The sequence below is a fragment of the Choloepus didactylus genome, chromosome 8 (assembly GCF_015220235.1).
Source record: "Choloepus didactylus isolate mChoDid1 chromosome 8, mChoDid1.pri, whole genome shotgun sequence".
NCBI classification, from domain to species: Eukaryota; Metazoa; Chordata; class Mammalia; order Pilosa; family Megalonychidae; genus Choloepus; species Choloepus didactylus.
In genome coordinates, this window is record NC_051314.1 from 101,095,777 (window position 1) to 101,107,908 (window position 12,132).

Below are 12,132 nucleotides of genomic sequence, written 5' to 3' on the forward strand. Positions count from 1 at the left end.
TTCAATACTGGAGCTTCAGTGACGAACCGCCACAAACAGAGACCAACAGTATATCAAGTTACCAACCCAAACAACCCAGAGTTGATGCCCTTGCGGCTGCCACCTCCGGTAGTGCAGGATTGGACCTACCCTGTCTCCATGAATAACTAATAAAAGAATCCAATGGAATTAGGAAAGTTCATACTGGTGTTTATGGGCCACTCCCTCATGGTTTAGTTGGATTGGTCTCAGGAAAATCAAGTCTAACTTCTAAAGGTCTTTTTGTTCATACGGGTGTTATTGATGCCAATTATTGTGGTGAAATTCAAGTTCTCCTTTCCTGCACAGGTATCCATCTTTTACCCACTCAATCCGCTATTGCACCATTGCTCTTATTGTCTTTCTGGGTCCCAAAGACTAAAAATGCGTGGCACTAAGGGGTTCTGTAGTACCGGACCAAGAGTGTGTTGGGTCAAGAAAACTCAGCGTGGCCGTCCTACGTTAACCATTTACATACAGGGATGAGCCTTTCAGGGTTTAATCCGCACTGGTGCTGATATTTCAATCATTAGCTTACAATCCTGGCCACCTACCTGGCCAAAAGTCTTACAAGATACCCCTGTTACAGGAATTGGGGAAGTGAACTCCAGTGCTCAAAGTGCAGTTCCCCTTGAATGTCATGATGCAGGAGGTCATTCTGCCACAATTCAGCCTCTGATTTTATCGATCTCTATTAATTTGTGGGGACACAACTTATTATCTCAATGGAATATGACAATTCAGACAAATTTATCCTAAAGGCCACTGCTCCACAAATAAACATTGAGCCTTTACCCTTAACGTGGCAACAGAACGAGCCTGTGTGGGTGGAGCAGTGGACCCTTACCTCAGAAAAACCATCCCAAGCCTACCAACTTGTACACGAACAATTAACCCTTCAACATATTGAACCATCTACTAGCCCGTGGAATTCTTCTATCTTTGTCATAAAAAAGAAATCTGGAAAACGGTGTCTATTACATGACCTACGAGCAATTAATGCTTGCCTTGAACCTATGGGACCCTTACAACCTGGGGTCCCCTCACCTGCATGTACACTGCCAAATTGGCCAATCATTGTCATTGATTTAAAAGACTTTTTCTATTCTATTCCCTTACACCCTAAAGACAGAAAACGTTTTGCATTTACCTTACCAGCCATTAACAACGAGGCCCCCGCTCAGCAGTTTCATTGGAAAGTTTTGCCGCAGGGCATGCTAAATAGCCCTACAATGTGCCAATCTTATGTTAGTCAAGCTTTACATCCAGTGGTAATAAATTCCCTGAGTGTAAACTCATCCACTATATGGATGACATTTTGCTTAGTGCGCCAACCGATCATCTCTTAGCTCATTTATCATCATTTACAAAAGACCTCCTCACAGCAGTGGGCATGTTTATTGCCCCTGAAAAAATTCAACAAACAGAATCTTGGAAGTATCTTGGCTATTTAGTGTCCCGCGCTAACATAGCGCCCCAACATATTTGTCTTAAAATCTCTGATCAACCTAGTCTCAATGAATTGCAAAAACTCTTGGGTAATATTAACTGGCTCTGTCCCTCGTTCGGCATCCCAACTTACCAATTACAGCATCTCTTCTCCTTGTTAAAGGGAGATTCCAACCTCCACAGCATCCGCACCCTTACCTCCGACTGCCAACAAGAATTGCTTCTCGTTGAACAGGCCATTCAACATTGCTCTCTTAATCGCATTGATCCACAACATCCTGTAACATATTTTATTTTACAGACAGATCACTCTCCCACTGGATTAATTGGACAACTTTCTCCTGCACTTCGTATTCTTGAAGGGCTTTTTCCTTGGGCACTCCCCAACAAAATCTCTTTCCCCGTATACTGACTTACTTTTTCAGCTTATCATCAAAGGTCGCAAACGTGTTATTCATCTTACTGGTAACGAACCTAATTGTATTTACTTGCCTATTACCAAAGATCAGCTTACTCATGTGCTTTCTTTTTCCACCTCCTTACAAGCAGCCATTTATGATTATCCTGGACAGTTCAATTTTCAATTTTCCGCAGATCCTTTATTAACTTTTTTTCTCCTTATGCCTTTTGCCTTTCCTCGCATTACTTCTACTTGTCCCATTGCTCATGCTATCACAGTTTTCACCCACGGATCAGGAAAAACCAGTAAGGTGGCCATCTGGACCTCTACTCTTTCTCGCATGGAAAATGACTATCCTACTACCCAACAAGCTGAACTCGGTGCTCTCGTTTTAGCATTTCATACTTTTCCAAATAACCCAATTAATATCGTCTCTGATTCTACCTATGCAGTTTATTCTGCACAACACCTAGAAACTGCTCTTGTTAGTGCTAGCTGCTCGGCACCTGTTCTTTTATTTCTTCAATTGCAGACTTTAATCCATGCTCGTCATCATCCATTTTTTATCATGCATATTTGCTCTCATATTTCTTTACCAGGCTTCTTAACACATGACAATCAGCAAGCTGATCTCCTCGTGTCATCTCTCTCACATCCCGCTATTGAATCCCATCAATTTTTCCATCAAAACTTGCCCAGTTTACAAAAACAGTTTAGTTTAACAACTCAACAAGCCAAAGATATCATCCATAGTTGCCCTTCCTGCCAACTACATAATTTAGTACCACCTATCTATGGCACCAACCCTTGCGGCCTTCAGCCCAATGCTGTTTGGCAGATGGATGTCACCCACTTTGTCCCATTTGGTTGCCTACATTTTCTTCACATTGTCATCAATACATACTCTCTATTTCTCTTTGTGCTTCCTCTCTCAGGTGAAACTGTGGCTCATGTTTGTCGCTTTCTATTACAGGCTTTTGCCATCCTTGGACGCCTGCATCAACTCGAAACCATCAACAGCCCTGCCTATACTTCTTCTAGCTTTCATACTTTTTGTTCTCAATGGTCTGTACAACACATAACTGGTATTCCATTTAATCCTACAGGACAGGCTATCATTAAACACGCTCATCGCACACTAAAAACATGTCTTTTAAAACAAAAAGGGGGAAATATGGATCCCTCTGCAAGAATAGCTAAAGCCCTATTTGTCCTTAATTTTTTAAATCTCACAGATGATGGACTGACAGCAGCACAGTGCCATTTCCATGTGCCATGTCAAACAAAAGATACAGAAATGGCAAAGCCTCCTGTGCTGTGGAAAAATAGACAAACTGGACACTGGGAAGGACCAGTGCCCTTGTTAACCTGGAGACAGGGATATGCTTGTGTTTCCACCTCAGCAGGTCCCCAGTGGATCCCAGCAAGACACATCAAACCGTGGCATGGCATGGATGGAGCCAAACCCAGTTCCTGAGCTCTGCAACCTGAAAATAGAGGGGAATGCCCCACCGACAATGAGACTGCCGAAAACCCAGCAAGCCCTCTTGATGACATGGGGAGTCCTGAAGAAAACTACTCAAAAGGCTGAAGTGGTACTTTGACAAACCGGCACCCTGTAACTCCAGAAACATTCCTGGCAATGTGTCTACTCTCCATTGCCAGAGAGTGGTAACATTTATCTTCACAATCTTATTAGTCTTTCCATTTCAATGTGTTCAGCCCACCTGTATTGGGGGCACATCTTGGATCCTCCTTTATTCCACCCCATTATGTGGGCAGACTCCTCTTTTCCTGTTTCTAACAATGTAACCACTTGGCTGGGTGGAGTAAATGTGCCACCTAGTGGCCCTTTACTTAATTGCAGCCACTGGACCTTAGCAAATAATCACATACCCTGTGCTTCCTCCGTGCTACCCCCCTCTGCGTATCTCATAACGTAAAATACTGCATTAAACCCTGCAATCACGTTTGGCTACATAATACCTCTCACGCACTCACCTTTATAGCAGTAGGGGGCATTGACTACGGAAATGCAACCTCTCGAAGTAAGACCTCCGTGCTAGCCCCAACCCTCCTTGCCCAAACGGATGCAATAAATATAAACCTACAGGTGCATCCGTTAACTGGGTTGCCTGCAGTGACAAAATTCCCCATGTTCTTTTTATCCATAACTACACCATCACTGATTGGAGCCCCGTTGGACGTCTTAAGTCCAGTAACCACACACGGTTAGTCCATTGGAATGGTAATCAGACACACCTTGAAACAAAGTCCTCTGAACCTATTACTTGGACCAATGACTCATTAAACTTTCCTGCTCCCCAGCTTGACTCCTGGCTGCCACAGCGTACACTCTGGCAGCTTGGGCACATTTTTCATAGACTAACTATTTGGCGTGGTATGTATAACTCTACTAACCAAACATGACTTTTACTCACAACTTTACTCTAGAAGTTTTAATTTGTACCACTCATTCTTATGTCTTTTTAATTAGCAACTCTCTTAATATCATATATTCCGATCAGTACAATATCTTGTTTTCAGGAAACCAATCGTATTTTACTTCTTGTATTTCTAATACCAATATTACCCAAAAGAACATAACAAGTATAATAGCTTTTAAAAGACAGTAAATTTAACCAGAGAGTGGTAGCCATCCTCCACTCTCGCAATCCTTGAATAAGCTTTACAAAAAATTTGGGTCCCTCGTTTTTTGTTTACCTTGATTGCAGTCCTTGTTTCCGCAGTCATTATTTTGGCCTTGCCTACCGCCTCTATAGTGGCCATTTCCCAATCTGTGCAAACAGCCCACTTCGTGAACTCTGCAATTGAGAATGTTAGTCAACAATTCCTACTCAACAAAGCATTGATCAAAAAATTCTTACTCAACTTCAAGCTTTGGAAGCCGCTGTTGAATTTATGGGCGAGCGACAAGACGCTCTTGCCCAACGCTTTACTCTAAAATGTGACTGGCAAACAACCCATCTCTGTGTAACCCCTGTACGATGGAATAGCATGCTAGGGTTGATGTCAAGAAACATTTATGGGGAGTGTTTCATGATGATCTGACTCAAGACGTAAATAATCTAAAATTATAAATCTTGGAAACACTCTGTGCTACCAAAATCCAGGAAGAACAAACAAATGGTATAAATACCCTAAAGGATCATCTGCAGTGGCTTGACCCTAACTCCTGGAGTCATGTCTTCTCTATCCCTCCCATTCTAAAGTGGCTTCTAATCAGTGGTTTATTTTATCTTTTGCTTTTAGGACTCCGGTGCGGGTGGAACAGCTTAGGAAGACGCCGTACTCCCTCAAAGAACCCCCATGACATCTATATCATTACACATAATTGTAATCATAACAAAAAGGGGGGAGATGTGGAGACACTGAACGTTCCCTGGCTTGATAAGTTGTTCAGGGAGGCCTCCTCATAAAAGGTTATGAGAAGGCCAAGATGTTGTGTGCCTGAAGGCAGGCAATTAAGATAAGGACGCTGGGATCCTTCCTTATCTATCTCCCACCCAGCCCCGAAGAGATTGTCCCTTAAGATTAAGAACATGTTTACTGTCCCGTCCTTGTACACACATACCGTCACGTCCTCGTGACTTTAGAAAAAAATGCACCCTCCCTGAGACACCTGAAAACAGTCATGCAGGAGACTACATTGTATGCTATAAAAACCTGTAGGGAAATGTTGCTATATTAGGTAACTTTCTTGGGGTAAAGTAGGAACATGTTGGAAGTAAAGCAGTTATCTTAGGTTAGTTGTCTTTTTCTTACTCCCTTGTTATGGTCTCTTTGAAATGTTCTTTTATTGTATGTTTTTTTTTTTAATTTTTTTTCATACAGTTGATTTAAAAAAGAAGGGAAAGTTAAAAAAAAAAAAAAAGAAAAACAAGGAAAAAAAATATGTAGTGCCCCCTTGAGGAGCCTGTGGAAAATGCAGGGGTATTGGCCTACCCCACCTCGATGGTTGCTAACATGACCACAGACATAGGGGACTGGTGGTTTGATGGGTTGAGCCCTCTACCGTAGGTTTTACCCTTGGGAAGATGGTTGCTGCAAAGGAGAGGCTAGGCCTCCCTATAATTGTGCCTAGGAGCCTCCTCCCGAATGCCTCTTTGTTGCTCAGATGTGGCCCTCTCTCTCTGGCTAAGCCAACTTGAAAGGTGAAATCACTGCCCTCCTCCCTACGTGGGATCAGACACCCAGGGGAGTGAATCTCCCTGGCAACGTGGAATATGACTCCCGGGGAGGAATGTAGACCTGGCATCGTGGGACGGAGAACATCTTGACCAAAAGGGGAATGTGAAAGGAAATGAAATAAGCTTCAGTGGCAGAGAGATTCCAAAAGGAGCCGAGAGCTCACTCTGGTGGGCACTCTTAGGCACACTTTAGAGAACCCTTTTTAGGTTCTAAAGAATTGGGATAGCTGATGGTGGATACCTGAAACTATCAAACTACAACCCAGAACCCATGAATCTCGGAGACAATTGTATAAAAATGTAGCTTATGAGGGGTGACAATGGGATTGGGAAAGCCATAAGGACCAAACTCCACTTTGTCTAGTTTATGGATGGATGAGTAGAAAAATAGGGGAAGAAAACAAACAGACAAAGGTACCCAGTGTTCTTTTTTACTTCAATTGCTCTTTTTCACTTTAATTATTATTCTTGTTATTTTTGTGTGTGTGCTAATGAAGGTGTCAGGGATTGATTTAGGTGATGAATGTACAACTATGTAATGGTACTGTGAACAATCGAATGTACGATTTGTTTTGTATGACTTCATGGTATGTGCATATATCTCAATAAAATGAAGATTTAAAAAAAAACTGTAGGAATGAGTAGAATAAAGGTTTCTTTTGCATGAACACAGAGACAGAGGTGGCTCCCTTCTTTCACACAGCCCTGCAAACTAAGACATACACCCAATCTACAATTAGGTGGCCCGGAGGCTTTGTGCAACTCCTAGACCAAAGCATGGGCCAGGGCCCAACTGGCAGATGCACCAAGTGGTCAGCAGCAGTAGCATCCAATCGTTCTCCCACCACCACCTGAGACCTGAACAGATTCACTGCCCCTAGCAACCCGTGTTGGAGCATACCTCATTAAGAAAAAGCACTCAGCTTCTGTCCTTGAAAAGGGAGGTACCAGTTAGGTAATATCTGGCAATCTTTGGGAAAAGGAAGATAGGATGTGTTTCTTTTTAAAGTGAGAACCCTGGTCATGGCACATGTACTTCACACACTAAGTGAGACCATAGCAGAAGCTAGAAATGCAAAGTGGCATCTACTAAGCCTAATGTAAATGTTAAAACTATTAAGATCAACATTTTTTGTTTAAATATATTTTCAAAAAAGGGACAAGGGTAAACTGTACTGTCCAAAGCAAACTTCTAGGGACCTAGCAATGTAAGTAATCATGGAGGAAATTGTATTTACCTCTTAGGGATGTCCTGTTTGTTTGTGGATGGGAGGGATCCTTCCATGACCTGCTTTAGTTGGTGGGGTGATGAGGTCCACCAAGGGTCATACTTGATAACCATAACCAGTCTCTGAGGACTGAAGATCTGGTGACTGTGAGTCATCTGTTTTGCTGAGTTTGAGCCCTCCAAGTAATGCTTGGCATCTCCCCCAAACACATGTTGAAAACATATTTAAACAATATTGCTTTGAAGGGGAACCAAATTACCAGTGTGTTGTGTTCCTGACTCCAGCCCTGGTATTAATAAGTGATTTTCACCATGTTTTCAAAATATTTCTCTCTCCCCTTGGCATCTCGAGTTATTTCATCCTATTGTAACTCCATTGTGAAAAGAAAGGGGGCTGATTTTCAGATGTGTTCTTTTTAAATGAAAAAGGACCTAGAAAGAAGGGACCATGTCAATGACAGATTTATAGAGTTTATATATGCTTTAAAATGAGACTCAAAAATAAATAAGATACATAATTTGAGTCTCAAAATAACTTTATAGTCAGTTAAATTTGTTGGACAATGACAAGTCCTGCCCTTTACCTTTGGTTATATAAAACATAGCAAAAAAAATGAGGTTTGGGAGAAAGGATCTCATTCAATTATTTCACAAACATTCACTGAGCATTTTCTGAGTATCAGGGGAAATATAAAGAGGAATAAACTGTGTACCCTACCCTAAAGGACTTCATACTCCCTCAGGGGATACAGAAACTACCTGAAAAACTGTAAGTATAATAGGATTTGAAAGGTTATGCTAACAGCATGAATAACATGTAACAGGATCTCAGAAATGAGACTCAATTAATTCTCCCCCAAAGGGTTAGGAAATGCTTCACAGATGTGATTTTTGAGCTGGGTGCAGAGTAGAATGAGTAGGATTTGTTCCATACAATCCTACTCATTCTAGAAACAATAAAAGGGCTTTCTCAGCAAAAAAGACACATGAGCAAAGACAGGCAGCTCAGACATGCCAGGGGCTAGTTTGTCCATCTGGGGAAAGTGAGGTATAGTATGGCTGGCACAAAGAGGATGTAAGATAAGGATCAAGGGGATGAGACAAAAAATAGTGTGTTCTACATTGTGAATGTAATTACAGTCATATATTGGTACTTGACTGCTTTGAAACTTGTCAAATTTGGTACTCGACGCATTTTGGTGTGAAAATTTTGTCCCAGTACTAGTAGTTTGATTGGTACTCCACATGCAAGCTAGAACTTGTCAGTGTCAGTTGCTTTGTAACTCACTACCCTTTCCAACTGAAACAAAGGGTCATGCATTAGTCACGTGGTAGTTCTTACCCTGTGCACAACCCCTTGCTGTCTTAGCTTCTGTGGTCATTTTTGCACGTTTTTTCTCATCATGGGTCATAAGAAAATGAAGTGATAGTGCAGAGCAGAAAATTACTTCACACCACCATTAAGCAAAAAAATAAAAAAATAAAAAGAATAGACAAATATGAGAGCAGTATTTGTATTACTGATCTTGCTAGGGAATACGATATGCCTAGAACAATGGTCTCCACCACCATTAAAAATAAAGAAGCAATAAAAAAAGACTGATGTTGTGAAAGGAGTTAAAGCAGTAACAAAGCAGCATTCCCAAACACTTGAGGAAGTTGAAAAGCTGTTATTAATTTGGGTGAACAAGAAGCAGTTAGTGGGCAACAGTGTGATATGTGAAAAAGCAAAGTGTTGCATGCCGATCTTTTGAAAAGCAAACCAGGACCAAATGATGAGAGTGTTCAAGTTTTTAAGGCCAGCCACGACTGGTTTGATAATTTTAAAAAGAGGACCAACATCCATAGTGTCATGAGGCATGCTGTGAGGCAGCAAGTGCTAATAAAAAGGCTGCAGGTACAGAAGGTACAGTTGTGCAGAATATTGTTATCTTTGGGCCAATCTGTGGGTCTGGAGATTGATGCTGCTAATGTTGAGGAGACAGTGGGGGAACATCATGAATAGTTGAGCACTGAGGAGCTGCGGGAACTACAGAAGGAGCAGCAACAAGAGGTGGCTGAAGGTTTCTTCAGGTGAGGAGGAGATAAGGGAGGAAGTCCCCAGTTCCTTTATGAAAGAAATGTGTGCAAAATGGGCAGATGTTCAAAATGTCATGGAGAAGTACCATCTGAACAAAACTCAGACAAGCAGCAATGTGAATTTATTGAATGACCAAACAATTTCACATTGTCAAGGAATTCTAAAAGAAGACAGCAGTCCTCATTGGATAAGTTTTTAGTGAAGGTGACAAAGAGTGTCAGAGCTTGTGGTGCAAGTTGAGAAAAGGCAGATAAGAGGAAGAACACCTGAAGTGCAAGTACCCGATGTTCTATTGGAGGGGGACTCTCCTTCCAAGCAACACTCCATGTCACCTCTCCTCCTCATCACTCACCCCCACCATCCCATTAGGCCATGGACTCTTCTCAGTACAGGTAAAGTTTTTATTTTATTTGTTCTAAGTATTTATTAATTTTTAGGTTTATTTCTCATATAAAGAAATGATGTACAACCGTATCTTTTTACATATTGCTTTAAAAATATACACTGTCTTTGGTTTGGGAATGCATTAAATTTATTTACATTATTCACTCTGGGAAAAATTTGCTGGGTATTCATCATTTTGTGTACTCCTTGCACCTCCCGGAACTAATTAATGATGAGTACCGAGGTACCACTGTAAATTAACACCATTAAATTGCATTAAAGTAGTCAAAATTGGAAATGCTGTATTGTATAGATGTTGCCACAATTAAAAAAAAAAAAAAAAGTCCTGAATTTTCAACAGCCCTAACTGTCTTGATTTAGAGTTAGACTTGGAGCTAGTGGTTCCCAATCTTGCCACACTGGGACCCCTAAGAACATCACCAAGTGACAAAATATTTGGCAGATCCTACAAGGTAACTGGAATTCCAACCCTTTCTCTAGAGCAGCTAAGTCCAAAAGAAATATAATGCAAGCCAGACAAGAGAACCACATTTGTCAATTTGAATTTTCTAATAGCAACATAAAAAAAGGTAAAAAGAAATAGGTGAAATTAATTTTAAAAAATATATTTTATGTAACAATATATACAAAATATTATCACTTCAACCTGTAATCAATATAAAAACTGAAACTCCGCTTCTCTAATTCCACATCCAATCCATCCCTTAATTCTTCAAAATGCATCCCAAGTCTAAGTTGCTACCTGGACCACCTCAAGTCTCCTAAATGGTCTCCCTCTTCAACTCTTGCTTGCTTCACTAACACATACTCCTGCCCTGCAGTAGATGCTTGGCTGATTTCCAACTGCCTGAAGGTTTCCTTTAGTGCAGACTGAATTTAAACTACCATCTCCAAGCCTTCCATAACCAATGACTGAAGCTCCCTTACTCCTCTGATGGGAAACTCTAAGGAACCCTTTCTACACTGATGCTCAGAGTTCCTCAGCAGGATTAAGCTCTGCTGTTCACAGCAATAGCTAGCCTGCTGTCTCATGCTTTTTAAAATTACCTTCCCTTTCATTCTTTCTCTCCCTTTCCCATTCTCTTTTCAGTGTTTCTATGGATTACCTCCCAAACCAAATCCTGCTCTCAAATCCTTTCCTCAGAGCTGGCTTCTGTGGGAACCTCAAGTGATACAGTGTTAGAATTAGAAAAACCCAAATTATCTTTATCATATAACCAGCAACTATAGGGGGGGAAAAAAACCAAATTCCCCACTATCCACAGGTTTTGACTGATATATATGTTTGGGAAAAATAAAGAAAAAAGGGGAAAACTTGGTAACTCCGTTTACAATTTAAATAATAACAGGCACCTAGATCATTAACAAACATTATTTTCCAAACGTAGATTCTATTACTCCCTGAATTATCAAAGGTTACTGGATTAACCCAAAACCCAAAGTAAAAAAATTACAGTGCAGATGGTTAAAGACAGAATCAGTAATAAACTAACATGATGCGAAGGCCTAATAGAAAATGCAACAGGAAATCTATCATTTTTTGTGGGCAGGGTTGTGCCACAATATTAGTGAAACTAATAAAAGCTAATGTTCCTTAGCAGTAGTTCTCAAATGTTTTGGGCTCAGGGCACATTTATTCTCTTAAGGATTATGGAGGACTGTTAGTTTGAAGCTGCATGTACCCCGGGAATGATCCTGTTCTTTTAATCCATTCTTGTGGGTGTAGATCTATCATGGGTGAGATGTTTGGATTAGGTTATTTCAATTGTGATATGACCCACCCATTCAAGTTTGGTTTTAATTCTCTTAATGGAGTCCTTTATAAGAGGATAAAGGATACATGGAAAACCCAGGTAAGCTCACGAAAAAAGCCCCAGAGAAGCTGAGAAACAAAGGTACACCCACAGAAGCTGAGAGAGGAAGCCACTGAAGCCAGAAGTTGGAAGCAATGAAACCCCAGAGAGAAAAAGCAGCAGATGTTGCCATGTGCCTTGTTATCTGACAAAGGAACCCAAGCTCACTGGTAACCATCTTCAGAGAAGGTATCATCCTGTTGATAGTTTAATTTGGACATTCATTTTCACAGCCTTGGAATTACAAACTTGTAAGCTAATAAATCCCCATTGTTTTCTTGTTGTTGTTGCTGTTGTTTTGTTTTGTTTTTTAAATTAACTTTTTAAAATTAACTATTAAATATATAAAAAAAAATTAAAAAAAATACAATAAAAAAATTTTCAAACAAACCATAACAAGGGAGTAAGAAAAAGACAACTAACCTAAAATAACTACTTTACTTCTGACATGTTCCTACTCGACCCCAAGACAATAACCTAACATAGCA